This window comes from Agelaius tricolor, unplaced genomic scaffold, assembly GCF_023055355.1.
Source record: "Agelaius tricolor isolate 1412-34295 unplaced genomic scaffold, bAgeTri1.0.p SCAF_1, whole genome shotgun sequence".
NCBI classification, from domain to species: domain Eukaryota; kingdom Metazoa; phylum Chordata; class Aves; order Passeriformes; family Icteridae; genus Agelaius; species Agelaius tricolor.
Genome location: NW_027269261.1, coordinates 9,137,478 through 9,164,225, shown reverse-complemented (window position 1 = coordinate 9,164,225; position 26,748 = coordinate 9,137,478). Strand labels below are relative to the sequence as shown.

The following is a 26,748-nucleotide window of genomic DNA, read 5'->3' as shown; positions in this document are numbered from 1 at the left end:
AGGGAGGAAGAGACCCTCTGGAGACTTTCTCTCTGAATTTAGGAATTCCATTAACTGTCTCCTGTAATAAATAGTATAAAATACAGCAAGTCGTATCCAAATTGAAGCCACAGGATGATACAGGTTGAATGTTTACATTGACTTATGTGAAGATCTAAACATGCTTGAAGTAAAGGGAATGGTCTGGTAAATTCTGGGGCTGTGGAAGGGTTCCAGGTGGTTCAGATTGTCTCCAGATTTGGATGCAAACATATTGGCAAAAAAAAAAAGTGTATTGTCAAATATGTAAGGAGGGAATGAGACATAAATGGTGATCTTCTGTAGCTAAATATCAGGATATCATTGATGAACACTCCTGCAAAAGGTTCCTTTTTTATCCTAGACTTTTAGCAGACAAACTGAATGTTGCTTACTTTCTAAAATATCTCACGTATAGTTTGCTCATTCTTTTGAGAAACATCACAACAGCCTCTTTGAAATCATTCAAGACTAGAGTGAGGAACTGAGATGCATTGTGAGAGAGAAAGGAGTGAAAAAAGGAGTTGATGTGCGATTTTGCTAAAATTGATGTCAATTATCTACCCCGTAAATGTCTTTTCCTTACACAATGGCTTCCTAAAACTTCCTTACTACCGATTTCATTGCAGACAGGTATTAGTTTAACTTGGTATTTTGCTTAAGGTGTCATGTTATGCCATTTCCTTCACACATTTTTTTAAAGGATTCAGGTAAGACTTGTATGAAAATCTTACTTTTACTGCTATGTCCTCCTCTGTGCTTTTTTATTAGCCTGTAAGAATGTAAACAGGCTCTCCTTGAGGCATATGCTTACTGTATTAATCTGTGCTGGCTGGCCTTTTTAACATATTAAATGTTCCCGGATGTCACTTCATCCTGGTGCCAAAAGTGCTTCAAGCACTTGGAAACCAGATAACCACAATTAGCCAACATCTGAATAAATCATCAGAACAGAGCTTGGAGGGGGTGTGGTGTGTCTGTGGTATCTAGGGAGGGGAGAGAGGGGCCCTTTAGTCCCTCTGGCAATCCCAAATACTGAAATAAGCAGTAAAAACCTGAGTAAGGTTTGAAAAAAACAATTTGTTCCTAATATTTGTAGTACCAACTGAGCAGTAAGGGACTACATTTCCTCTTCATTTTTAATAAGGAAAGCTGTGTCACTATTTATGTCATATGCAGTAACTATCTGAAGTAGGTACAGGAGTGGTATTTTGGGAGTGGGTGGGACAGGGATGTCTGTCTACCTCATATACCTTAAGCAGTAGTTCATCTGACCTGAGGTCACTACTGACCTGAGGTCACTTCCTTCCTACCTGTTAATAAATCTTACTGTGCAGTTATAAGATAAGGAGACATGTACTAATATGCTTGTGAGGGAGTTTTTACTAGGAGGAAGATCAAGGGGAAACCATTATGTTAGGGGGAAAAAAGGATTCTCCTTATTTTTATCTGATAGGGAGGAGGAGGATGATGACTTGCAGAACACTAGAAGAGATAATACTTCTTCTTATCTTTGAAAAATATTCTTTGTATCAGTACAAAAGTATGGTACTGAGAACATAAACCTTTAATCTTCAGGAAAAAGGAAGATGTTCATGCCTATTCAATTAGATATTATGGTTTATAGGTCTGTAGTATTGCATCTAAATTTGCAGTTAGAGAGTTGCTACAGTTATAGCAACTAGGTGTCTCCCTTTAAACTGTGTTTGAGTGCTGAAATACTTTCTAATACTCAGAAATTTGGGGAAGAAACTCTTAATTTTTAAATTGAATATCTTTTCCATGTGAGAAAACAAATCTGATTTAAAATCTTCCTCTGCTAAAGAGAGAAAAGACTTGGTGACTAACATAGCAAACAACTATGTAAGTAAACAACTCTTTATGTCCCTGATGTTGGAATTTAGTTACTGAGTTTGACATTGCTCAAGAAGAATAAGAAGAAGAGCAAGAAGAAGAGCATCACACATGTGCCTGTGTGCAGAGAGCTGCCTCAGCTGGGAATGCAGGTTTGGCAGGCACAGGCTCATCAGCTTCCCTGGCACAGTGTGCAGGGCCAGCCGAGGGAAGGTGCGTGGAGGCGATGGTCTCCTGGTTGCTTTTAGAGGCAGAGATGTTTCCAGAGAGAGAGAGTTACAGCTGAGTTTTTAATCAAATTTGCAAGAGTTTGGAATGCTTGTCCTGCTGTACCTCCCTGTCCCAGTACTGAATGTATGTGACACTGAAAAATATTCAGTTTTAAATACACTATGCTTGATTTGCTTGTTGCAAATCAAGGTCAAGACTGGTTTTCACTGAAGCTTCTGCATGACTTGATTTATAGGATGAAATAGATATTTTCATACTGAATCTCACCTTTCCTAGTGAAATATGCCTTTCTTCCCTCAGGCTTCTGACTTCACAACCATGTTTCAGCATTTTTGTGTCACAGCAATAACTTTATCCTGCTTTTTTATCTGGAGATAGCACATATTTTCTTCAAGATTCATAATTTCCTGGCCTTGACCTTGAATATGACTGTTTAACTTAATGAGGTGTCCCTTTTTTTCTCAAGCTCAAAATTACACATCAAGGTAGAAGAGCTATGTATTGATACTGGGAACTGAATATATTATCAGTGAATTATGCTTATACAAGTGTGTAAGTATAGATAGGGACTGAACTCTTCCTTTCCACACAAACAGCTCGTTAATGCTCAATCAGTCACTGCAGTTGCCTTGAACTTGGTGCTTAATGAACAGGTGGGGAAAAAGGATGGATTCGAATCTGGAACAGATCTGACATCAGGCAATTTCACTGATTGCTAATCCATTTCATTTGGCAACTTAATTTATCACACAGAAGTTTCATCTTGTAACTTCTGAAGTAGAAATTATTTCAGAAGTGGCCTGTCTGAATATTATGAAGGTATTTGAGTCAGTTGCTGAGCCTGATCTGGTATTGTGTGTGTACTTATTCTCCCCCTTTTTATTTTACAGTGACCAGTAATTCTTACTCTGGAGCTCATTTGAAATTATTCTTCAATAATTTGCTATGAAAATAAGTCCCTTAACTCAAATGTTCCTGCTATGGAATATGGAAGAAACAAAATGTAAAATCTGCCCTTAAGTTGCTTATAGCATTTTGACATTGGAGTTTTACATTTTATAGTATTGATTTTTGTGGATTTTTTTTTTCAGTTGAGCTAAACATAAATGGTTGATTATACTGGGGGATTCTTAACGAGTTTTCTGGCCATTAGAATGTTTTGTAAATATACCTTACATGTTTTATCTCCAGAGTACAGATAGGAAAATGGAAAACTTGTATTGAAATCCCTTGTATGGAGTCGTCTGGCATCTGCCTGTGTAACTTACACTATTGTAATTTCCTCTAGGAATAGAACCAGTATTGCTAACAAATTGTTGCTAATTTGGTTTTCATCTTTACTGTGAGCAGACTGTGGTGTTAATCAAAGGTTTCTCAAGTTATTTTACAGTTGGTACAATTACACTTGTGTGTAAAACCCCAGATTAATTTATATGTAGTCCTCACTTACTCATCAGGAAAGTCAATGTTAATAGTTGAGGGAATCGGTCATGCCCAATTGTGACATCTGTGAGTGAGTTTATTACTGCTTTCTGTGGAAAATACTTTAAGCCTGGCTGGTGAGCAGTAGATGTGGTTAAACTTGCCCTCTGCTTTTGGTCTAATTTCATTTCAGTGCTGTTCTTCCCTGTAGTGTAATACTCATTTGGATGAGAAGGCTGTGTATAGTGACAGTGTTCAAGAGAATGAAATGGAAGGCAAGTACTGCTGTAGGTGTGGTTTAATTTAGGTGGAGAGCTGTAGCTGCTGCCTCAGTCAAACACCATTTGCTGTAACCATTTGGCCAAGGGTTATGACTGAGGAGGGTCACTCAGAATTGCACTGCAGAAGGGGTGGTTGGAATGCACTTGGAAAATATTTCAGGTATAATCAGTATAACTCAAAGCTTAAGCATTAAAAAAAAAAGGTTTGGCAGTGCTGCAGACACATATTAGGGAAGAACTTTCTTCCTTATTCTAGGGTGCTTTGGGAAGGGGAAATGAATTGTGGTGAAATATTTTCATTGCAAAGTTCCAGCATTGTTCTCACAGGCATCTCATGTAGCTAATGGAGATGGCTTCTGGGTGGAAATGTGCCTCAGACACCTGGATGTTATCCTGCCACATGGTGTGTGGTGCCAGCGAGCCGAGAGCCTTGGGTGGTGGAATGGAGGCCTGAGCCTCGTGTGCCTCAAGGAGAGCTTTGCCACTAAGCCTGCCATATGGCCAGGCACTGCAAACAGATAGGCACTGCATGGTAATGATAATCAAGTGATGATTTCAAGCAGTGGGATGTGAGTGTTCAGTGACTTACTGAGAAGCCATTAAAAAAACAGCAGAGAAGGAAATGTACTTTCCACTGGAACAATGCACTGAAAAGGCTCCTTAAACGAACAGATTGTCAGCTGAAGCACCAGACACACATGTTGAGGTTCAGAGCTATGCTTTTAGACTTTTCATGTTATTCTGTGCTCCCACAGAAGTCTGAGTGGAATGAGATGAGTGTGCATGATCTTTAGGTATCTGATACCTAACTACCCAAAATGGTTTTGCCAGTGAAGTTGTGGATGCCCCATCCCTGGAAGTGTTCAAGGACAGGTTGGAGGGAAGTTGAGCAACCTGGATTAGTGAAACATGGCCCTGCTCATGGTGAGGAGGGGTTAAATTAGATGGTCTTTGATGGTTCCTTCCAAAGTAGGCCATTTTGTAATTCTAGGAAATACCCTGACACAAAATTACTGGCCTTTCCTCTGACAGGATTCAGCATAGTCTGTCCTCTGAAAATCTAATAATAAATGGACAAGGTAGATGTTTTAGTAGCCTTATCTAACCTGATGGTCTTTGGTAGCTGGATTTATTTACAAGTCTGTTTTCAGTGTTGATGCTTTCAGGACAGTGTCTGTTCTACCTAGACCGGTGTGTTCTCCTTATTTCTTTGTGCATCAGTTGTTGAACTCATTTATTATCTCTGACCCCAATGTGATTACTGACCCTTCATGCCATGGTTACCCTGGCCCTTTTTTGCGTGTGTTTCTACAGAAAACTAGCAGTCTACAAGGAAACACCTGCCAAGTTGGATTTCTTCAAAAACTGACTTCCCTCAGTTGGGAAGCATGAGGTGGCATGAGATGCTGTGAATCCTTTCTGACAGCAGGTGGCAATAGTGCCCCTGTTATCGTAAAACCACTTTTAGGCCTGTGTACCTTAATTTTCCTGGACATAAAATCGGTGATGACTTAAGCAGAGGAAACAAAATGCATGTATTCGAGGTGTGCTTGTTGGATTAGCCATCGATACAGCTCATGCTTATTAAATGCTGACTCCATTTCATTATGTGTGTTCAGTGTGTGTTTGAAATAGAACAGGAGACAGGCGTGGTTTGGAGGAACTGTAAGCATCTGTTTTACTTCATAGAGGAAAATATTTTGGAGAGACCTTGCTAGCAGCCTGTCATATCACACATTTGACAGTGCAGCTGTCATCTTGACTGCACTGATGGAGCAGAGGGGTGTAAGAAACTACTCAAGGTCGTCTTGAACAATTATGCTTCGTTTCATAATATTAAATCCACTTTTAATCAGGACTTGTGGCGGATTATCTAAAGGATTGTGGGTTTTTTAAGCCGATATTTGCAACAGTGTGTTCTCAGTCAAGATAGGCATGCAATGTTGTGTTTTTTTTCAAGCTTCTGCATTTTAAAAAACCCAAACCAGTCAAGTAATTTCCAAATGTTGGGACACAAAAGAGAAGACTTCTTTGAGGCCTCCTCTCTCTACTTACAAAATATTGGCAGTGAGAGGTCAGCTGGTAGGCTGAGATTATCTCTGTAGTGCTAATATTGACCCCTCCACTCCTCTGTCCAGATGTATGTTTGTTTTTTCTTCCCTTTCTGTTTGTAACCATGAACACATGGGGTTTTTCTGGATTTGCACATATACTGTCTCAACACTATCTCAGTCACTGTAAGTAGTACAGTAAGGTCAGCGTGGGAATTAGCATTTCTATGTATAATGTAATCTCGTTAAATACATGCAGTTAAGTATTGAATAGGGGAAGGTCTACTTTGATTGGAGGGAGTAAGCTTTAGGTTTATTTTATCTAATTTGCTAGATGCAGAAAATGGGATAAAAAAGCAGTAGTCAGAGTAGTAGTTTTGATGTTCAAAACTGCTGTTGTGCAGCTGGCTGACCCTGTCTGTCTCCCCTGCTTTCTCGGGCAGGAGGAGTTGCTTTTGCTCTATTCTCTTCGCTGCTGAGTCTTCCACCCTTTGCTAGGGTTTTGGGTTTGCCTGGTGCTTTGCCATTTGCTGCAGGTCTTGGAAATGTTAGTCCCTTGAAATACAGCTTCCATTACTTGTTAAATAAATAGTTATGGACTGTGAAATGCAGTTTAGGTTTTGTTTTGACCTATGGCTGTTAGCAACTGATTTTCTGAGAAAAGAAAAACATTTCTGTTTGCAAAACCACAACTTGCTTCCTTTAGGAATTCAGAATGCCTCTCACTTAGAAATTGGTATTAAGGGTACAGCTTGGCTTTAAAAATCTGGGCTCCAAACTCCTTTGTGTGACCTGCTGCCCCAGTCATAAAAATTAGTAATGGCAGCTAAATACACATCAAAGGTCGGTGGAAGCTTGTGAAAACGGTATTTGCTTGTTAATCCAAGCACAATGGCAAGTGTGTTTGCATCGTGTGCAAGGAGTAGTCACTTGCATGTTAATATACCGTTGTTCAGAGTTGTCTGGCTGTGTTTGGGAATTGTTTTAATTACAGTATTGAAGGTGCTGCAAGGCCCTGTGCTTTCCTCACAGCAGTGGGGTGATGAGCTGCTGCTGCTCCCACACTTCTTCCCTTCACCATAGAGGAGATGGAACAATCGAGGTTCGTCTTAGTATCTCCCGCCTGGATTGTCACTTGCCCAGAGTGTTTGAGAGGGGGTGTCAAGGCCCAGAGGGGACGTGGGTGGTCCTGTTCCTTCCTCCCTCGGGGTGTCCTGTCCCTAGCACGTTCTTCCTGGCTGCAGACTGCAGCTTCTCGCCTGAGCTGTGCCCGAGGGCCGGCAGTGCCACGAAGAAAAGATGACTTGGCTCTTTGTAGGAGCGATGTTGTAATGGCCCTTGTTCTCAGATGGTTTCACCAGTGAAGCCTTGGAGCCTGAGGCTTTCATTGTCTATTGTGTCTGAGCAGTTTGAAACCTGTGGGAAAAACACTGATTTGGAGAAGTTTTTCGGATTATTGTTCCTTCTCTCTTTTATCACTTGCGTGTTTGCGCCGCAGTAACTTTAATCTAGTGTGCAACATGAATCACTTAAACGTGTCTCTGTAGCACCTTCATTTTATGCTGGAAAGCTGGTTTCTGTCGAGTAATAAATAGAAATAGTTAATATCTGGCATGCCTAGTTGTGGGCTGCCTCAAAAAGATGGTTCTGTCAGCTATATTTGATTTGTATTTAGAATGTTTTGCATTGCAAATCCATGTTAGAAATGCTTTTTAAATTTAAAGTGTGAACCATATTGCTTTTTCAAGGGAACTGTACTCTTGTGTCATGTGAAATAACTTTTTATGTAAGAAAGAGGGGATATTGCTTTCAACTCTATCAAACCAGGTTATAGAGGAATGTAAGTCTTCCCTGTGACTTGATATGCCTGATAATAGTAACTGGCAAACCATTCCCTTTACATTTCTAAGAATTTGTGGTGCACAGGCTATTTCAGAGGAACTCTCTTTTCTCATCCTGTCAGTTTCAGTCCACTTTGAAAGGATTATATTGAGCAGTGTGGTCAAGTTCACTTGGCTAGTTCTGAATTTCTACAAATCTGAGTAATTTTATTACTCTTTCTGAAATGAAAATCACATTTGAGAATGATTTTCAGAATAGTCAATCAGTGAAAAATGGTGGATATTACCTGCAGAGTTCACCGGACCAGGGAAGCTGAGAGAGAGAAAAAGCTGAGAGAATTTATTAATGACAAGTTATTTCTTAGGTTCTGAAACAATTTTCATTTTAGGTTGTCTGTTAGCTTAAAAGATAAAACTACTAAATCAACCTTGGGGGAAGGGTAGACCAGGGCAAAGCCTTACTTGTTGGTTTTCTTTGATTCTTTGGGTGAAGGCATCTCTGAATGCTGGAGGTCAGACAATTTTTGTGATGTCCCAGAAGAGTTTTGCTAACCAGCAGTTCTAGCCTTGGCTGTGGTTCAACTAATTATAGCCCCCCCTGCCCACTAGGTAACAAACCCAGCGTTTCAGGGAGCTGAGTGATCAGTATTAGAGCTAGTTCACCACAAAGAGTTATTTCTCTATCTTCCTCCTCCCTTCTGATATAAAAGAACCTGCTTTGGAGGCCCAGACGTGGAGTTTTGGCAGGGCTTACAGCCCAAAGGCTCATTAGGCCAGGAGTTTACAGCTTTAGAGGCTGCAACTCTAGTTCAGACTAGTCTCCAGCACCAGTAATGGATGAGATTAAAACAGAAACTGTTTCTTAAATCTGAAGTGAATCCCTGATGGACAGGCCAAAGGGGTGTTTTTAGGTGAGAGTACTTAGCTCTATAGTTTTGATCAAAGACACAGCAAAAGGTTTTGGGCTCCCTGCTTCTTAGTTCCCGTGTCCCAGGGGTTAAGTAGTTACATGTGGCTTTTCTTCTGTCATGCTGGCAGTCAGACTGAAACCAGGATCTGAGTCAGAAGTATAGCTTAGCAATATCTGCTGCCTTCCTTTCCTGTCCTGTCCTCTAGCACCCAGCAGAGCAGCTTGTGGTGACTGTAGCCTCCCTTTCTGCCCTCTCTACCCTTTCTAATCGCTGGAGAGAAGGGTGTGAGAGGGGAAGTGTGCACGGTGTTGCCTCTCTCCTTAGAAAGGCCCCTGTGAGCTGTAACTCGATGTAGCCTTGTAACTACAAATTGCTGTCTCAAAATCATGACTTCCTGCCTGTGCTTTCAGCAGCCAGGGAAGCTGTACTGATGTATTTAAAATTTCTTATTTGGGCCACTGCTAATCATTCAGGAAAGCCAGGTTTTGTTCTTCTTGGCAGCCTCTTTTAGAGAGCCAAGGCTGTTCTGCTTTGCCTGAGGGTGAGAGTGAGATGGATGGCACTTTGGTGTCTCTGCTATAGACACCGTGCCTCAGGAGTCTCCCTGGAGCGCTGCTGGAGTCACTTCATATTTCATAATTCCTTGCTGACAATTAAGTCAATTTGCTGGTGCAGCCATGATGGAGCTAAGCTAGGACATGTTTCTTTTTTAGCCAAGATATGTAGTGAAAAGCTCACTCTTTTGCTTTGATTAAATTGAAAACTGAAGTCCATTGTTACCTCTCCCTGGCTTGGAACGTGAATCTGATTTATCAGTGGCATTGCTATCCTCTCTGGATTTCTTGATCATGAATTTTTTTGTTTGGTTTTTTTTGGGGGGGGGTTTGTTTTGTTTTGCCTTTTTTTTTTGTTGTTGTTTTGTTTTTGTTTAATGAGAGGAAGACAGCCTGCCTTATAACTTGGTGCTAAGGGTGGTAAAGCATCACTCCTCAGTAAGAGAAGATGCAGCTCTGAGCTGGGGCCCATGGAACTCTGGTGGGCTTTGGCTTGTTTGTGGCAGTGATGGAAAAGCATAGTTTCATCATCCAGGGCTTCAGGAAAAGGGCATAGGCACTTTGGATCTGTGCAAACTAAGTAGTCTCTCTCTTCCCCAGTGTGGTCTCCTGAATCAAGGCATTTTTTTAAAGTTCTTTGGCCAAATGCAACATTCCTCCTGCTAGAAATATTGCTTTGAGTTTTGATTAAAAAAAAAAAATATTGCCTCTGTTAAACAGCATTATCTTAGGAGTCTTGCTAAATGTATAATTTAGAAGATATAGTTGTTCTGTCTTGGGTCTAATTTTTTTCCAGTCCTGGCATGAACACAGTGCTGCAAATGTGGACTTAGTCTGGTGAGACAGAGAGTGATTTAATGTTAGAAGTGGAATTTTGGGCGCTTTCTGTTTGTGGTGAAATCATTTAATGAATTGGCTTTACTTTTTTGCTTGGGGTTGTTATGCTGTTTAGACATGGGCTCTGTCTAGATTAAGTTTATACATTTAAGCATAATGTTTAATTTTCAATATCTGTAGTGCAGCATATAATATGTGTGTATATTTGCACTCTTTTTATTTTGCTAAAAAAAAAAAATAATTAGCTGCAGTTTTAAGTGTTTCTTCCAGACCAGCTAAGGAAATAGTCTGAGCTGCCAGCAGTCTGCATGGCATTGTGCAAATACAGAAGATAAATCCTGTATAATTAGTGAGACTGAAGAGTTTTTACTTACAATCCTGAATTTTGATCCCTTGTCAGTGCATATAATGAATCTGTGAATTAGGTGAAAAAGAAATATTCATATGAACTAAAAATTTAATCAGTTACTGAAGAACCCTAGGCTTTTAATTCAACTTTGGTACGAGGTGGTGCAGGTAACACAGAGGGCTGGTTCTTAGCAATATTGAGGTAAATCTATTTATACAATTTCAGTGATGCACTGGTGAAAGGACTGTTTATATATCCCAGAAGTTTCTTTCAATGATATCTTCTTTTAAATGCTTTTTTCTTTTTCTGTAGGGTGTCATAATTGAATTGCCTGCCATGTAACATGCATGCTTGTGTAAGGTAGCTGATGGGAGAAGGGAATGGCAAGAAAGCTATTTGAAGAGATTGTTTATGCATTATTACTGTTCTTTTACACCAGTGCAACTGGTGGCTCACTTTTTTTCTTTTTAACACCTTGCTGAGAGAAGGTGTTAAATGTTATTTGTTAATGGATGTAGGATTTCTATTCTCAACTTATGTCAACTATTTCATGTTAAGGATGGGAAATCCGCATCTTGGAGGAAACAAAGCATTTTTCTTCTTCCTTTGTCCAAAATATTTCCTTTTCAGAGTGCATGGATAACTCTTTTTGATACCAACACATTATGCTTCTTAAGCAGCACATATAATAGCTTGCAAGTTTAATGAAAATGCTGATTTTAAATAAGGCATTTGTGTCACTCAAAAGATTTGAGTTTAAGTGTTGAACCTGGAAAAAGCTGCACAAGTTCTTAAATTTAGTGCAGGCGTAGTCACGTTCACTTGGAAGGATTGTTCATACATAATTTAAGGACATATAAAAGTCTTGAAAATTATGTGTTAAAGGACTATTTCTCATTGAAGTTTTTTTTTTTTTTTTCCCCCGTGGTATTTAATAAAAAAGGCACTAAGTTTTGTTCTCTTTTAAAGCTGCTCTCTAATCATGTAGTTCATTATTTCAGCTTCAAAGTGTAGTCTGTACAGAGAAGCAATGAGGTGTATCCACATCTAGAAATTAAGCAATAATCATGTAGTTTAGTGTTTCAACAGGCTTTGTTCATTAGTAGGTACAATGATCCATTGTAAGTACTTGCTGTAGTCATGATGTTCTTAACAGTCTGAAACTTAAACTCTCCAAAATTATTTTTTTGAGTATATATTCCTGACTGAAGTAGTGCTACCATGGGTACCAAATGTGTCTTGTGTAATGGTGATTGTTCTGTGGAGTCATTTTGAGAAGAATGCCAAACAGTGTGTGTTGGTGTAGTGTGTTTGTGCATACGTATGTGGCTTTGGATTAATCAATAATTCAGGCTTGCACTAAGAACAAGAGCAACAACTGTAGACATGGCAGAATGACTGGAAAAGCTTCTTTAATTTAAGCACTTTTAAACAAATTGAATAAAGAGGAGGAGAAACAAAGGTACACTGGGAATCACTGGGAGAAACACTGGGAAAAACAGAAAGAGGAGAGTTAAAATTGAAATGCTGCGAATGAGTGGTAGAAAGAAATCGGCACTGAAATGCAGGAGGGCACATGGGAAAAAAATTCAGTGATTTGAATTATTGAGGTTTATCTTGTCACTGAGCCCATGGAGTCACTAAGACAACACCTCCAGATTGAGAGGATTGGTCAGTAAAACCATAGGATGTGAAAACAATCATGCTTTAATTTGAGAAGATGAAGAAATGATGGGCTAAAAGTGTGAGTGGGAAAGGACCGCTTGACCAAGGTGCTGTGAGTCGGGGCTGTAGTTAGTTACATTGCAATTTGGAAGCTTCTCAGCAATTGAAATGAGTAATACTTTACCCTGAATGAGAGGGGTCTGTCTGTGTGCTTGAACTCTTCCTCTAGGCCCTGCTAAGCCAGAGCTGTTCTGGGCAAGTGCATGAAAATGTGGAAGTCAGCCCTGCTGAATTTATTTTATAATTTCTTTCTGGATTTCTTTCACTTTTCCAGCCTTAGAGAAGCAATTTGTTTCGGGAGTGTATATAAATTATTTTTCTTGATACTGTTGTGCAAGGTAACTGTAAAATGCTTACAGGGGGTTGGAGAGAAGGATGGGAGAGAAGTCGATGTTTTTACTTATTTCTGGTATTGCAAATGGACTGTTTGTTGCAGTAGCTGAAGCACCTGTTGAAAAGTTGCTGATTTTCAGTTACATTTTACAGTGCAGACTGTATGTGTAGCCTAGAAACTGCAAGAATAAGCCATGGTATGCAAAGATCCCTGGAATCTGGTGGCTTGTGGGGAAGAGTGTCCTGGTGCAGTCCTGCTGGCATTGGGGTGCTGCTGTGGCATCTGCACACAGGTCCCACGCTGTTGTCTGCCACACATCACCTCTCAGTCAGTAAGACGAAGTGTAAAGCCATGGCTCATCAATGATTAATTATCAATGTTTAAATCTGCCCTAAAGAAATGGCAAACTGCATAATAACCACAGTTGCCTTCACAGGGCAAGAGGGGAGAAAGGTTGGTGGTCCCAGACCAACACTGCCTCTTAACAAGCATCAAATGTTGTATAAATGGAGGCAGAGTTCAAATCACTGCTCTTTAGCTTTTTTAGGGAGCTCAGCATTGAATTTATTTCATTTTTACTGTGGAGACTTTGGGTCACTAGAGTGTGCTGCAGTCCCAGCCCTGGGCTGGTGTGAGCTCGCCCCAGTGCTTTCCCTGCCACAGGGCAACTGGGAATTTTTCATCACGTTGCTTTGCTGTCGCCTGGGCAACTTAAGTGAATTTCCCTGCTGTTTTCTTTGTGTTGCACCCTGCTTCCCTGGTGGTGAATGACTTGGTAGCTTGGTACCTGTATGCCCCGGGAGAGCATGTTGTTGTTAAGTGTTGCATTGCCCCTATGGCTGCCTTTATTTTGCTGACTGAGGAGCCCATGGGAGAGGTTTCCACCCTGATGGCTTATAAAGAGTTGGTATCAACAGCATTTAATTAAACCATTTACAGGTGCCGTGTAGTAATGTTTATGGAGTTCAGCTTTGGAGCTTTATATTGGTGAACGTGGGGAGGAAAATGCAGACCTCCTGCACGGGGCTGTGTATGGAAGAAAACACATGGTTTATACAGAGTTTGGAAATGTATTTGTTTTATTTACCAAAAAGTCTTAGTTCAGTCTTTTTAGAAGAAATATGATCTGTGTTCTGTGTTCCTGCAAGTTATTCTTTGATAGAGAGGCACAAGTTGAAAGTAGTAATTTTTTTGATATTCAGTGCTTTTTTGCTTGCTCAGGAAAACTTTGTAAGTTGAATTCCTTTCATATTTTTGGTGAAGGCTGAGGCAGTCTGGATGTCTAGCTTGAGGACAAATCCAAAACCATAGAAATGTAATTAAAAGGTTTTTTATTACTTCTGCTGTCCTGTCTTATTTTAATTAAGTTCATCCTCTGATGAAAATTGCGCTCTGAATTACAGTGGGAAATCCATAATGTCGTCTCTTCTTCTTGGATGAAGATCACGGTTGACAATTCTCCTCTGCAGGCACAGTGAGTTTCTGACGTGAGAAGAGAAGCTCAGCCGTGCAGGGAGCAGTTTTCATAGGGACAGGGCTGAAGTTGTGAGACTTCTGCAGAAGCAAGGGACAGTTGCCTTCCATCTGAAGTATGAGGTTAACCTGTGTTCCATGTAAATTCGTATTTTTCAAGTTGGGATTTTCCCAAATGAAAGCCTGTTAAGAAAAAGTCCCATCTTGTGTACGTTTCTCTACCTGCACATTTTGCAACTTGTTACTTAAAAACTTGGCTGGAAGGAAAATGAATGCCAGTGCAGAGCCCACCTGAGCACCCGATACACAGCAGGATTACCCACAGTTATGAGCTTCAGGCTCCTGTCAAAGCCCCCTCTTTCATTTCCCTCACACTCTGTGTGCTGTTCCATGCTCCAGGATCCATCTCATGACTTGTTCTGTGAAGCAGGCAGACCATCTTGTGCAATTCAGCAGAGAACTCTCTGGAAAATACAAGTGTGGATTAGGACAGTTAGGGAAAAATATTCTGCTTAAGGGCCCCCTTTCCTGCTTTCTCTGATAACTTTGACTTTGTGCAAAAATGGGTTGTCCAGCTATTTTCTCTGTTGAGCTTGTGGGTCAGGTGGCCAGATCAGAGCAGCTGAATCTGTAAGTGCTGTTAGTGTTTTATAGCAACACGATAACATTATTTAATCTGGAAATAGTTATGGCTGGTAATATGTCTGGAATTTGTGCCAGATAGTAATTTTCTTGTCTAGAATGATACAAGCTAAACCTGAAGAAAACCAAACCCCAACTATACAAACAGGTCTAGCAGCTTCACGGTGCGCACACTGCACAGAGCTGTTGTGTCCAGTGTCTTTAATTGAACGTGATGAGCATAGGTTTGGCGTGACAACTTCTGAAAAATAAAATTTCTCTTTACAGGCCAGTGAGAGATGAAGGCTTCTTGTTAATTTTTGTTTCACTAATAAGAGAAATATTTTTTTTTTTTATTATTTTTGAGCTGTGTGTTAAGGCTGTAAATTTCCTTGGAAAGCTAGCAAATGGAACATGCCTATGAAGAGATTAAAGTAATTATACTGCAATGCTCCACTAGGAACAGAGAGCAGTGTGGGATAAAATTATTTGGAGAGACGCCAAAGCCGAGTTTGGTTCCGTTTTAAGCTAAAACTAATTAAAGTTGTCAGGTCTTACAGTGGTCAAAGGTTGCTTAGCTGCTACTTGAAATAAATGAATCTTTTTCTCAGTCAGTAATGCTAGCAGCTATGTGTTTGCAGCTGTCTCATAACAAAAAAAAGCTCCAAGAACCTTCTAGTGTATGTTTCCCTTTGTGCATGTCTATTTTAGCATGTCAAATAGTATATCCTGGCCACAATATGGAGTTTTGAGTCTTTTTGTCTGTCTTCCTTCTCCTTTGTGATTTAATTTCGCTTGTGAGGGGGAATTCTTATAGAAGAAACTTCCTCAGGAAGCTGCTTTAACTCTTTCTGATTCAGAAAAGCTGCTTTGTGTCTGTATATTCTGTATGCTTAAAATAGCCCTACAAGACTAAGGAGAACATTTATGGGTTCTTTTGAATGTAAAGTCTGATAGAATATTGGATTTCCTAAAATATTCAAATATCCACAGAGAGCCTACTTTTTCAAGAGCATGTTGTGACAGGACAAGAAGGAATGGATTCAAACTAGGAGAGTAGATTTAGATTAGATATTCAGAGAAAATTCTTCACTGTGAGGGTGCCCAGAGAAGTTGTGGCTGCTCCATCCCTGGAATTGTTCAAGGCCAGGCTGGATGGGACTCTGAGCAATGTGGTGTAGTGGAAAGTGTCCCTGCCCACAGCAAGGGCTTGGAAATAAATTATCATTAGAGTCCTTTCAAATGCAAACCATTCTATGATTCTGTAACTCAAAGTTTTTCAAATGTCTTGTGCTAGATACAATTGATCTGAAATTCTATTGAACGAGGAGTTGTTGATCATTAGTAATGTTTCCAATAAACACTGACATCAAAATATTCAAGTAAAATCAAAATATTCTTGTGGCGTTTTGAAGAAGGAGTTTATAATTCCGGTCAGTAGTAGGTTTTTGTAAGAATCTGAATAGGGAATAACACTATTTGTAACAAGGAAACACTATCCATATGTTCCTAAAAATCAGAAATTATTTAAAAGAATGGAATTGAAGACTGTTATTTTGTTCTTGTGATGTCGTGTTAGGTGTATTACTCAAGGTTTGATCTTGGCATGTTAAAACTGAATTTCTGCCATCTTGCATTTTTGCAGTTTGTAGGAGGAAAGTTTGCAAATGTGTTTTGATGTTTTACATACTCAGTTCTGGCTGCCTGACACAGATTTGGAAACTGCTTCGCTTATGCACCTGTGCATATGTGCAAGCACACGTGTTAAAAAACACAGCCAAGCAGGCCGTTCCTTCGTGCTTTTCTTAGGGATGAGTTGTAAAACTTAGGCACTGTTTGCCTTTTTTTTTAATCATAGTAGGGTTCTGGTGTGGTGCTGGGCTAGACTGCTGAGTGGAAGTGGTGGTTTTGCCAGTCTAGAAATAAATTTCTTTGCATTGCTCATTAGTTCAACCGTTTCGCCTCCAAAAACAACAACAAAGTGTCGATAACTTTCAAAACTAATTTTAAGTTTTATTATTAAATTTAGTGAGATCTGTTTGTATATTTGGAGAAAAAAAGATCTGCGAAGACATGTATTAAAAAGGCTGATGTCAGTTTTATGTACTACTACTGCTAAATAAACTTTCATCTAAAATTTCACCAAGCTTTACTTACTATGAAATTTATGTCAGACTTGACAAGCTAAATTCCAACTGGGTTGATTAATTATTTGGCCTTGCAATTTTTTAAAAAATTTTTTAAATTTTTTTATTTTAGGGAGCAGCTTTGAAGTAGTACTGATAGGTATACCGTGTGTATATATGTATTTTACTACTGATATCCTTTGTGTGTGAATATAATTAGGAGAATTGAGGAGATGAGCTTGGAAGTATGAGTTGGGATTGGATGTCTGTTGAATTTCTGTGGTTTTGGGTGTCTTGACCCTGATATTTCATCAAAGGTATTGACTTAAATTGACCTAGAGTATTAGTCTGAGCAAGTAAAAAAGCTTGGTGGATATTGCAGGCTGCAAAGAGGTAGTTTTATAGCAACTATGTTGCCAAGGTATTTTTCATATATGAAAATTGTAAATGTATGAGATCAAACTGGTTGTGTAAGCCTTGCTTTGAGTCTTTACATCTCTACCGTCTGTGTATAATTTCATCAGTCATGTTTAAGTGCAATTATGAAATAATACTGTTTCCTTTCCCGTGAATTTTTGGTGTTGTAGACTTTACCCTTACGGCAAATTCTTCTCTCTGTAGCTCTTCACAACAAGCTCTCAAAAGCAGCTGCACAGAGGAGGTCTATTTAACCTGACTGGAGTGGCAATCTAAAGAGCCACTAACAAACCCCATGGGATTGGAATAACTTGTACTTAGAGCAGGTGCTCTCTAAGCTGGGGTTTAGCAATTTGCTGTCTCAAACAACCTGTCTGACCAGAATGTCAGTTTAAGAAACTTCCATGGAGGTGACTGGAGTGATCAATATGTAATGTTAAAAACTTAATGAACTCTTTCTTTTAAAGGGAAAAATAGACTTAAGCTGAATGCTTTTTGAAAATCAAGGAAGCACAATTTCATTTTTGGGTGAAAGAATCTTGAAACTATTTATTAACAACAAAAGAAAGGTACATAGTGAGCATGTTAGACTGGAAGCTCTCTTAAAATGTTACTCTCCTGAGAGCTCTTCAGCCGTGGCAGTTCCTCCGTGTCTGTTGGCTGAAGAAGGCACTGTTCAATCATATTGTACTGTTCTGTGTTCATGGATGCAGGGAACTTGAGCTCTACATTGAGAAGCAACCACTAAATGTCAACTTTATTAAAGCAAAAAGGATTTTAGGTTGTCTGCTGCTGTGGCTGTAAATTTCCTTGACCAATTTCTTTACCAAAGTCCTCTGTTTTGGCTGTCCCACTCCCCACGGGAGCAGCCTTTCAGAACACACCTAACTGCAGTGTTAAATTTCTCTTATGGTGAAAGTGATCAGGCAGATTTGTAGTCAGCAGGTCATAAATGCACAGCAAAAGGACTGGACATAGAGATATGCTCTAACGTCCTTAATGGACCAGTTGTGGATGCAGAGGGAATGCAAGGGGAAGGGACTTTGCAGTTTGCAGGCTGACATGTTCTCCCTAAAAACCATCCCCTGTTGCTGCCATCAGGGAGAAAATCCTGGTTGGACAGACTTAGTCTTATGTGGTAAGGCATTTCTTCTTCTTAATAGCATCATGGAGTAGGTGTTTCTCAGGCTTATTTCTACTAACTGCCCCTGTCAGCAGGAATAAGTTTAAATTTTCATTAAAAATGGAGGAAATGCTTCTGCATTTATTTTTTCCATTAGCACTGATATCTGGAGCCATTTTTCCCTTGCAGGAACAAGTGCTGTAAGTTAAGTCCACCTTCTCTAAATCCTTATTATTTTGCCTTGTAATGACTGGCAGTTCAATTATTTCAGCACCATGAAGCTATTTGGGATGCCATGGAGTGGCACATATATTTATATATATGCACTTCAGTAGTTGAAGCTGACCAAGGCAGTGACGTGAAGTGGTGCAGTCTGTTCCTAAAAACAGGAACAGTCAAGTGGCTGTAATTGAATGATTGGAATGTGATATCTGTTGGGTTTTGCTGTTGAGTGCATTAATAAACAATAACCACTAAAATGGAAATGTGCAGCCATACACACATACACACACACACGTGTGTTTCTTCCCGCAGCATTTGAATAAAGTACAGAATCCATAGAGGAAAGTATTTTGTTGTTTCTGTGCACACAGAAGTCTGGGGAATTTTCTTGTGAAGTTCACAGTGGATTACCAGATTTTTTCGAATTTGCTTTCAAAACTACACCATGGCAATCCACACTTGTCGCTTGAGTTGCTAATGATACCTAGAAACCTTATGTTAATCACTAAAATCCACAAGCCCCTGAACAAGCAAACAAATGAAAGAAGTAATGGATTAGCTTGTTACGCTGTCCTGGATGACTTGTTTTTCAGTATGCTTATGGGGATTGCTTTCTGCTGCCCACTGGTTATTTAATCCTGTTTTAACACAGAAATTTGTGGAAAAAGCTACTAAATCTCCTTTTCTAAAACAGGTCTTCATTGTTTATCATGGAACAATTAAAATGAATGTGACTGTCTGTTTATGAAGGTACTAAAGCTTGTAAAACCTTTCTTGTTTGTGTTGGGTTTATTTAAATGTTGTTTTTGAGGGCTGCTGGTGCCAGGTAGGAAATAAAGGACTTTTGAAGCAGAAACTGCATGGTTTTGTAATTTTTTTTTGTTTGAATTCCAGGATTAAACTATGATTACAAAGGAGACAGGTCTTCAAACAGTGCCAGAACGGTGACTGTAGTGTTTCAGTTACATGTCTTGTTTAGTCAGTAAAATTAATGAACTTTCAGTACTTGTACATCTGAAGATAGTTTGAGTGATACTGTGTACACATCTGTAGTGGTTTTTATCACAGAGTCCTTTGCTGTAAGTATTGAGTATTTCTGATATTCTGTATTTCACAGAGAAATAGTGGCATTTTTTGCTTACTACTGGTAAAGAGTAAATATGCTTTTCATGTTTCATACCAGTGCTTGATAAGTAGATAAGTATCTACTGCTGTACCATGAAAGGCCTCCAAAGCTTCCTGGTTGCAGCTGCTGAGAGAGGTCTTGTTTATATCTGAGAAGAGATTGATTGAACCTGCTGGCTCTGCTATAATTTGGTTATTACCCATTGCCTAATCAATACCGTGCAAATTGAAAACCCCAAGTCCAGGCAGGAGTGAAACTCTCACTTTTCCTGGTCAACCGTAACTGAAGGGGCTGCTGCCTGTGTCAGAAAAACAGAAAAGCTCTTGCTTTCATCTGTGGTCTGCAGTGGAAGGACAAAAGGGGAGACTTTCAAAAGAAGTAATGAGAATCAGAAGCCAAAATCCCATTGACTTTTAATGAAGGTTAGGGGCAGACGCTTTTGTTGTGCATCAGAAACTTCCTCTCTCAATTGTCAAAGTTGCTGATGGTGGATGAGATCTGCCTGTGCCACCTTTTGGACTCCTGCAGGAACAAAAGTTACCTTGAGTTATGTTTGCTGTGTGGCCGGAGCTAAACACAGATCCCCTTTGCTTGTTTCCATGAGGAACGGTCAGTAATCACACCCCCACCTTTGTCCTCCTCCTCTGTGTGCTGCAGAGCCTCTTGAGAGATAAAAGCACTGAGAATTTACTGCTTGGTTACTCTGTGCTGCAGCACTGGGTATCTTCAGAAAACAGAGTGAAGATTTTCCCCAAGTTAAGTTGTTCTGTTGTGTGAGAGAAACTTTATCTGGTTACCTGCAAAAGGTGCTGCAAAGGTCTTTATCAAGCAGTGTTGGAAGTACTTCCATGTACCTACACACTGTGCTGTGCTTACAGGAAAGTTAGTTTAATGATTAAAATACTTCACTGCCTGAAAAAGTAACCTCCTTAATCTTTCTTCATTAATATGTGAAGCTACTATAATAACTTACATTTTCTAGTAGTGCCAGTCACAACCTTGGAAGAAATGCTGCTAGGATACTTTTTTGGCTTTTAAATTTTTAAAAGACATTTAGATCTTCCTCACCAGGTATGCTTTTTGCATGCTGACAGGAAGCTGCTCCCGTGATGGGGATTGGCTGGTACACCACACACACACTTGGAAAATGCTCTGCAAAGTGCCCACACAGCTTTCCAACTGTGACTCTGGTACTCATGGAATAGGGTCACAGCCTCCCTGAGTGAAGCAGTGGGCAGGGAGGAGGGTGGCTTTGGGAAGTATGTGGGAAAAGCAGAGAATTATTTCTTTAAAACTTGAAGTATTCCTGGATACAACATGGAATTAAATCTAGCTTTATGTCTTGTTTGTGCTCTCCTAATTGCCAGGTGGTTCCCCTCTCTCTGCATCTGTGAATGTATTGTGCACCATAATGTCTGGGAATTTAGGACTTTATTTATGGTTATTTTTGATGGAATTCTTAATTCCTGATTTTGTGCTTGAAGATCTTTATATTTTGTATGCTTATTGTAAGTGTAGCATTTGGATTTTAAACATGAAACTAGTTTAACTATGGGGAACCTGCAGCAAGTCCCTCTATATATTTCTGCCTTGTGTTAGGAGCTGAAAAGAATCTGTATGCAACCCTCAATTCTTTTGAAAAAGGTCTTAGGATGCATTATGGATGAAGCTAGAGACAAAGTGCTTTTTAAAAAGTTTATCTTGCATAGTCACGCTCTATATGAATGTACAATCTATACCTCTTACAGTGACGAACCTGGTGTCCACCTTTTTGGCTTGTGGCTTTCCTCCACAGTTCAATAGTCTTCTTTATTATTCATATATGAAAAGATGAATGATTGCTTTATGAAACCTCACCAATACAGTATTGGGAAGTATTGGCAGCAATGTAGGCTCACCCTTTGCCTTGAGCTGGCTTTCACAAATACCTGCTCATGCCTGAACTGGTACTTGCCAAAGCTGCCCTTCCCTATGGGCTGTCTGTAGGAAACCAGTGTTCTTGCAAATTCATGGGTTTACATCCATGGGTGTTGTACATGGATTTTACTTTACCATTCCATATCAGGAAACTCAATATCAATAAGAACTAACATACTTTCAATTACGTTTTGAAGTAATCTACATTAGTGCTTGTTTTTCTTAAAGGTTAGAATATATTTTTATAAGCTGAACAGTTACTACTGGAACTCTAAGCTGAGGTCTGATTTTGGCTATTAATATTACACCCTTTAGCTGTTCTGTCTGTATCTTTATAGTTATGTAACTTTATTTTTGGTTTAATCTTTTCATTATATAAGCTTTTGTCATTTTTAAGAACAGATTATGAAAGCACAAGTCTGAAGAAACTAGTCTTGGGTGCTTCAGGAAAAAACTGAACATAAGGGCAGAAGTATGGCATTACCTTTATGATTTAAGAAAGAAAAACAATGGGAAGGGAGAAAAAAGGGAATGATTTCAACCACCTGAGCAATGTTTGTTTGGCTATTGCCAGTAGGATCTTTGTGCTGGACAGTAACCTCTTGCATTACCTTTATCTGTGTTTTATGCTACATTTTCTCAAAACCTAAACGATTTTCTGTGTTTTGATAACTGAGAATGTGACAGAACATTATTAAAAAGTACGGATCTTGGAAGTCTGTGAAATAATTAAAATACATAAACCACCAGTAAGAAGCACACAGCAAACAAGTGGTTGAATTAAACCAATAACTCTTTAAATATGTAACCTTAGCTACTAATGTACTGACACTACAATTCCTGCCAGCATTGTTCTAATGATGGTAAGAGCTGAAATACCATTTTAGAGACTACATTAAAAAAAAAAAAAAAGCTTAGCAGGTTTTAGGTTTGATCTCATCCTCCGTCCTCCATTCACATGGATTTTGTTCCTCAGACTACTGTTCTGCAAACTCTTATGTGGGCTTAAGGATGGAGTTGGTACCTGTCACTTTTTGGTATTTAAAAAATTAAAGTGAAAGCAGGTTTGCCTCATGAGTTTCAGTAAATATGGTCAAGGTTCAAATCATGTTTGTTTCTTTGCAAAGGGAAGAAGTATTATTTAGGAAGCTTTGAAATGAGTGTAGCTGAGAAAGTGGTTCTTGCAGGTTTTTGATGGATTTTGATTTAACATCTTTCCCATCGTTTGTTTTCTATTAACTGGTGAAATTTGGACTTAGGAGTGGCAGAGAGAGCTCTAAGGAGAGTTTAGACTGAGGTTTTTCCACCTTTATATGCATCTGGTTATAGTACCTGTGTTCTGATGTGTTTGTAAATGGAACTTTTTACGGTTTTGCCACGAGAAGCCATGGGATTCAGGGAATCACAGAATGAACTAGGTTGGGAAAGACCTTTAAGATCATCTATATCAACTTAAAATCATTTAGTCCAACCTTCATTTAATTTCAGCTGCCAGCAAGTGTTATTTTAGGGCTTATTTTGGTTTTGGGCTTTGCACAGCAGCATTGCCAGCTCAAGGATTTCCTTCATATTTCTGTTTTTGCTAAGATCAGTCAGATGGAATCTGATGGATGAATTGCTTGCTGTGACAGGATGTGTGGGATCACAACTGCTCTTGCCTCCCTGTCGATGAACGTGCACACAGGACTGGGATGTACATACTTGCAGCAGGAGAAATGGGCTTTGCTGCTAATTCTTCAGTTTAAACTATAGAATAAACAGTTGAATGGCATTAGAGCCATTAGCTGGATAGATGCAGTTGTGGTAGTAAGGACACCTGAGAAAATGCAAGCCTAATCTATTTTTTTAAGAGACATGTTTTTTATGGAGCATAATTTCTTTCTTACCTCTGCAGGTTAATTTACCCCTTGGGAAAACAAGTTTGCTCAGTGCACCTCCTGCCTCCTTAAGTCCCCTGTTTTTCCAGCCTTGCAGACTTCTTTGGGTATCCATGTCAGGCTGCATTGTATTTTTGATCAATCTTGTGCCAATCTTCAGGACAGGTGTCACACCCATTTTTAGGTATCTAACTTTCATCATGGGGGGAAAGAGTAAAGGAGAGGATTGTAACTATTCAGGTATAAATTCATTTGTGTGCTTTAACTTCCTCGCTTTTCTTTTTTTCTTTCAATCACATCCTTAAAAAAATAAAAATCTAAAGTAGTACTGCTGGTTTTCATAAAGTCCCTAATAACCTCTCTTTTGGTGGTGGGAGCTTTAGCTCAGCAGAATTCCTTGGAATGATTCCTTGGTGTTGTTGAATGTCATAATTAATGGGATTTCTCTAGAAATACGACAGGTAGCCAGGGCTTTGGAAGCAGAAATCCTTTGTAGGGAAGAAGTTAATGAGACAGACAAGTTGCAAAGGCATCACTGAAGTTCTTCAAAATTTTCCTTGTGCTGGGACAGCTTTCTGCTTCCCTTCCACTGCTGGCTGCTGCACTAAAACAAAGGAAAAAGTATGATTTAAACCTTAGCTTCCCTTGTCTTTCAGCCTCTTCTTAGGAAAAGCAGGGGGCTGGGTTTGGTTACTTACTCTGGAGAGAGGTACTGCTCAGAATTTGTTTTCTGTCTAATCAATGCAGTTTGGTGAAACCAGAGATATTTTTGTGGAATGATAATACTGAAGACTTTTTGTTTTCTTAAGTTTCATGTGACTTAATTAGGAATTTGTATTTCCAAATGAGAAAAGGATTTGTGAATATATGTGCTTGGGCTTCTCTTAGTCATGTATTTTCAAATTCAGCCTTCTCAATGCTTTTGGAAGAAAACAACAGAAATGTCTGAATAATTTTAAGCCATCTTTAAAGCAATATGTTATGACAATTTACTTTTCAAAATTTCTGTGGCGAGGCAAGATCATTCTCTTAGAACTGTAATGCAGGAGTTTAGAAGGGTATTAAGATGGATCTACAGTGTATGGTAACAGAAAGATAGCACAGATTTTATTGTGTTAGTATGGCACTGTTAAAATTTACAGAAAAATTTCCTGTTCTTTCTAGGGAAATTATTATTTTTCCTTGATTCGCAACAGGAATGCTCAACTAGTCATTGAAATGTCATTGCCAGATATTTTGAATACATTGTTTTCCTTGAGAAGGAAAAATTATCAACAAATTCAAGCATGTATTCAGTTATACCATATGTAGAAATAAGACATTTGAATATTCATAAATAATTTCCCTTGGATGGCTAATGAAGATGGCAGGCAAGAAAACAAATGGCATGCATTTTTATTCATTGCCCTCATTATTCAATTGAAGAATTATCGCAAACTTCTTGAATCTTTATATCAGACCCTTTTAAATTGCTTTTAATTCCCTGCAATTTTTTTTTTTTATCTCCAGCCATTTTAAGCATTGTACATTATCTGAATCCAGACATGTGGGATTTGAGTTACACTGAATCTGTTCTTCTGGTGTTCTCTGTGCTTTTGGCCATATGGGCATCTTTGTTTTTCTTTTGTGAGCCTCCTTAAAAGCCTCATAGCTTACAGTTAACAGGAACACTTGCTTTTTAGTTAATTTTTATTTTTTCTGCTTTTATAAAGATATCAAAACCCATGCAAGGGGAGCAAAAAACAAAGGGTTATCCATGTGAAGCATGGGTGTTGTTACTGGCACCTGTGTCAGGGCAGCCCCCAATATCAATCCAGGATGGGGGATGAAGAGATTGGGAGCAGCCCTGCCAAGAAGAAGTTGGGGGTGCTGGTGGAGGAGAGGCTGGACATGAGCCAAAGGGGAGGGCCACCAAGTTAATAAGAGAGATGGAGCTTCTCTCCTAGGAGGAAAGGCTGAAAGAATTGGGATTGTTCAGCCTGGAAAAGAGAAAGCTTTGGGGTGATGTAATTGCAGCCTTGCAGGAGCTGAAGAGAGCCTACAGGAGTAGTGGGGGAAGACTGTTCAGAAGGGCAGGGCATAGCAAGGGGGAATGGATGCAGACTCTCAGAGGCCATGTTTAGGTTACATAATGAGGGCAAGTCCTTCCCTGTCAGGGTGCTGGGGCACTGGCACAGGTGGCCCAGAGTGGCTGGGGATCCCTGGCACTGTTCAAGGACAGGTTGGACAGGGCTTGGAGCAACCTGGTCTAGGAGAATGGGTCCCTGCCCATGGCAGGGGATTGGAATGATCTCTTCTAATCAAAGTCATTCTGTGATTCTATGATTTTATCCCAATACACTAAAAAAACCCATCTGTTGGCATTTCAAACATAACAGCATTTTATTGAGCTTGTTTGAGGTCTATACCTGGTCTAGATCAGGTTTTTTCTCATTCATATATATGGAGTTTTTTCCTTGGTCTCTTTTCTTTCCTGCACAAATGAGAAGTTTTTTAAGAGCCAGCATTGCTTTGGAATGTAAATACAAAGGATAAAATTCCTCTAAGATTGAATTTAGGTTTGAGAATGCAGTGTAATGAAGAGAGATGGGAGTAGAGGTAGAACTTGGTCTTTTTAAATGACATTAATTTTTCTTGTAGCTGCTTGGTGCTTTAACATTTTAACTTGATTAAAATTAAACTAAAGCCTCTCCTTTATTCTCCTTGAAATTTCCTACTGGGCTTCTGGAAAGCTTTTGTTAACTAACATTTGCTTAGCTGATAACAGCAGAACTGTGGCTTTCAGGTGTGTGTCAGCAAGCTGGAAGCTGAGACTCACACCTGGTGGGCTGCATCAGTAGTGAGCCTCAGGGTGAGGTTCCCCAGTGCCTTGGCAGTGACAGATTTCCCTCTGTCAGGTTCTGTTCACCTCTTTGTTTCTTAGCTGTTTGATACAAGTAACCAAATTCTTTAGAAATACCTGTGTTTTGAATTGCAAGTGTTTGGAAATCATTGTGGTATTTATATTCCTAAAATATGCAGTTGTCTGGGTGACAGCCTGGAGAAGCATCCCCTGGGTGAGAGGAGGAGGGTGGAGCTGTTCTGTGGGGGTAATGAAGGCAGAGTGCACATCCACTCATTTCTGCAAGGAGGAATCATGGTTTGGAAATGGGAATAAATGTGAGAGAGCAGAAATTTCAGTTAGATGATAGGGAAAATTTTGGAGCTTTCTCCTGTGGAAAACAGTCTCAGCAGCTGAACACTGTAATGTGAAAGCAAATGCAACACGCTGCCTGCACCAGCTCCAAGATGAGGGATAGCCTGGCTTTGCACAGCTTGTGCCTCTAAAGCAGCCAGGAAGCCTGAGAGCATTTGCATTTTCTGCCCTGAATCCAAGATTTTTCAGCACACATTTATAATTTTGAAGTGTGTAACAGTAATGGAGTCAAAACTGCTTCA

General features: G+C 39.5%; 1 protein-coding gene across 4 annotated transcripts in view; it reads left to right on the top strand.

Annotated features, from left to right (window-relative positions):
* MACROD2 (mono-ADP ribosylhydrolase 2) overlaps window positions 1-26,748 on the top strand; it is an 850,774-nt gene that overhangs the window by 25,966 nt on the left and 798,060 nt on the right. The gene's annotated exons all lie outside the window — the stretch shown is intronic.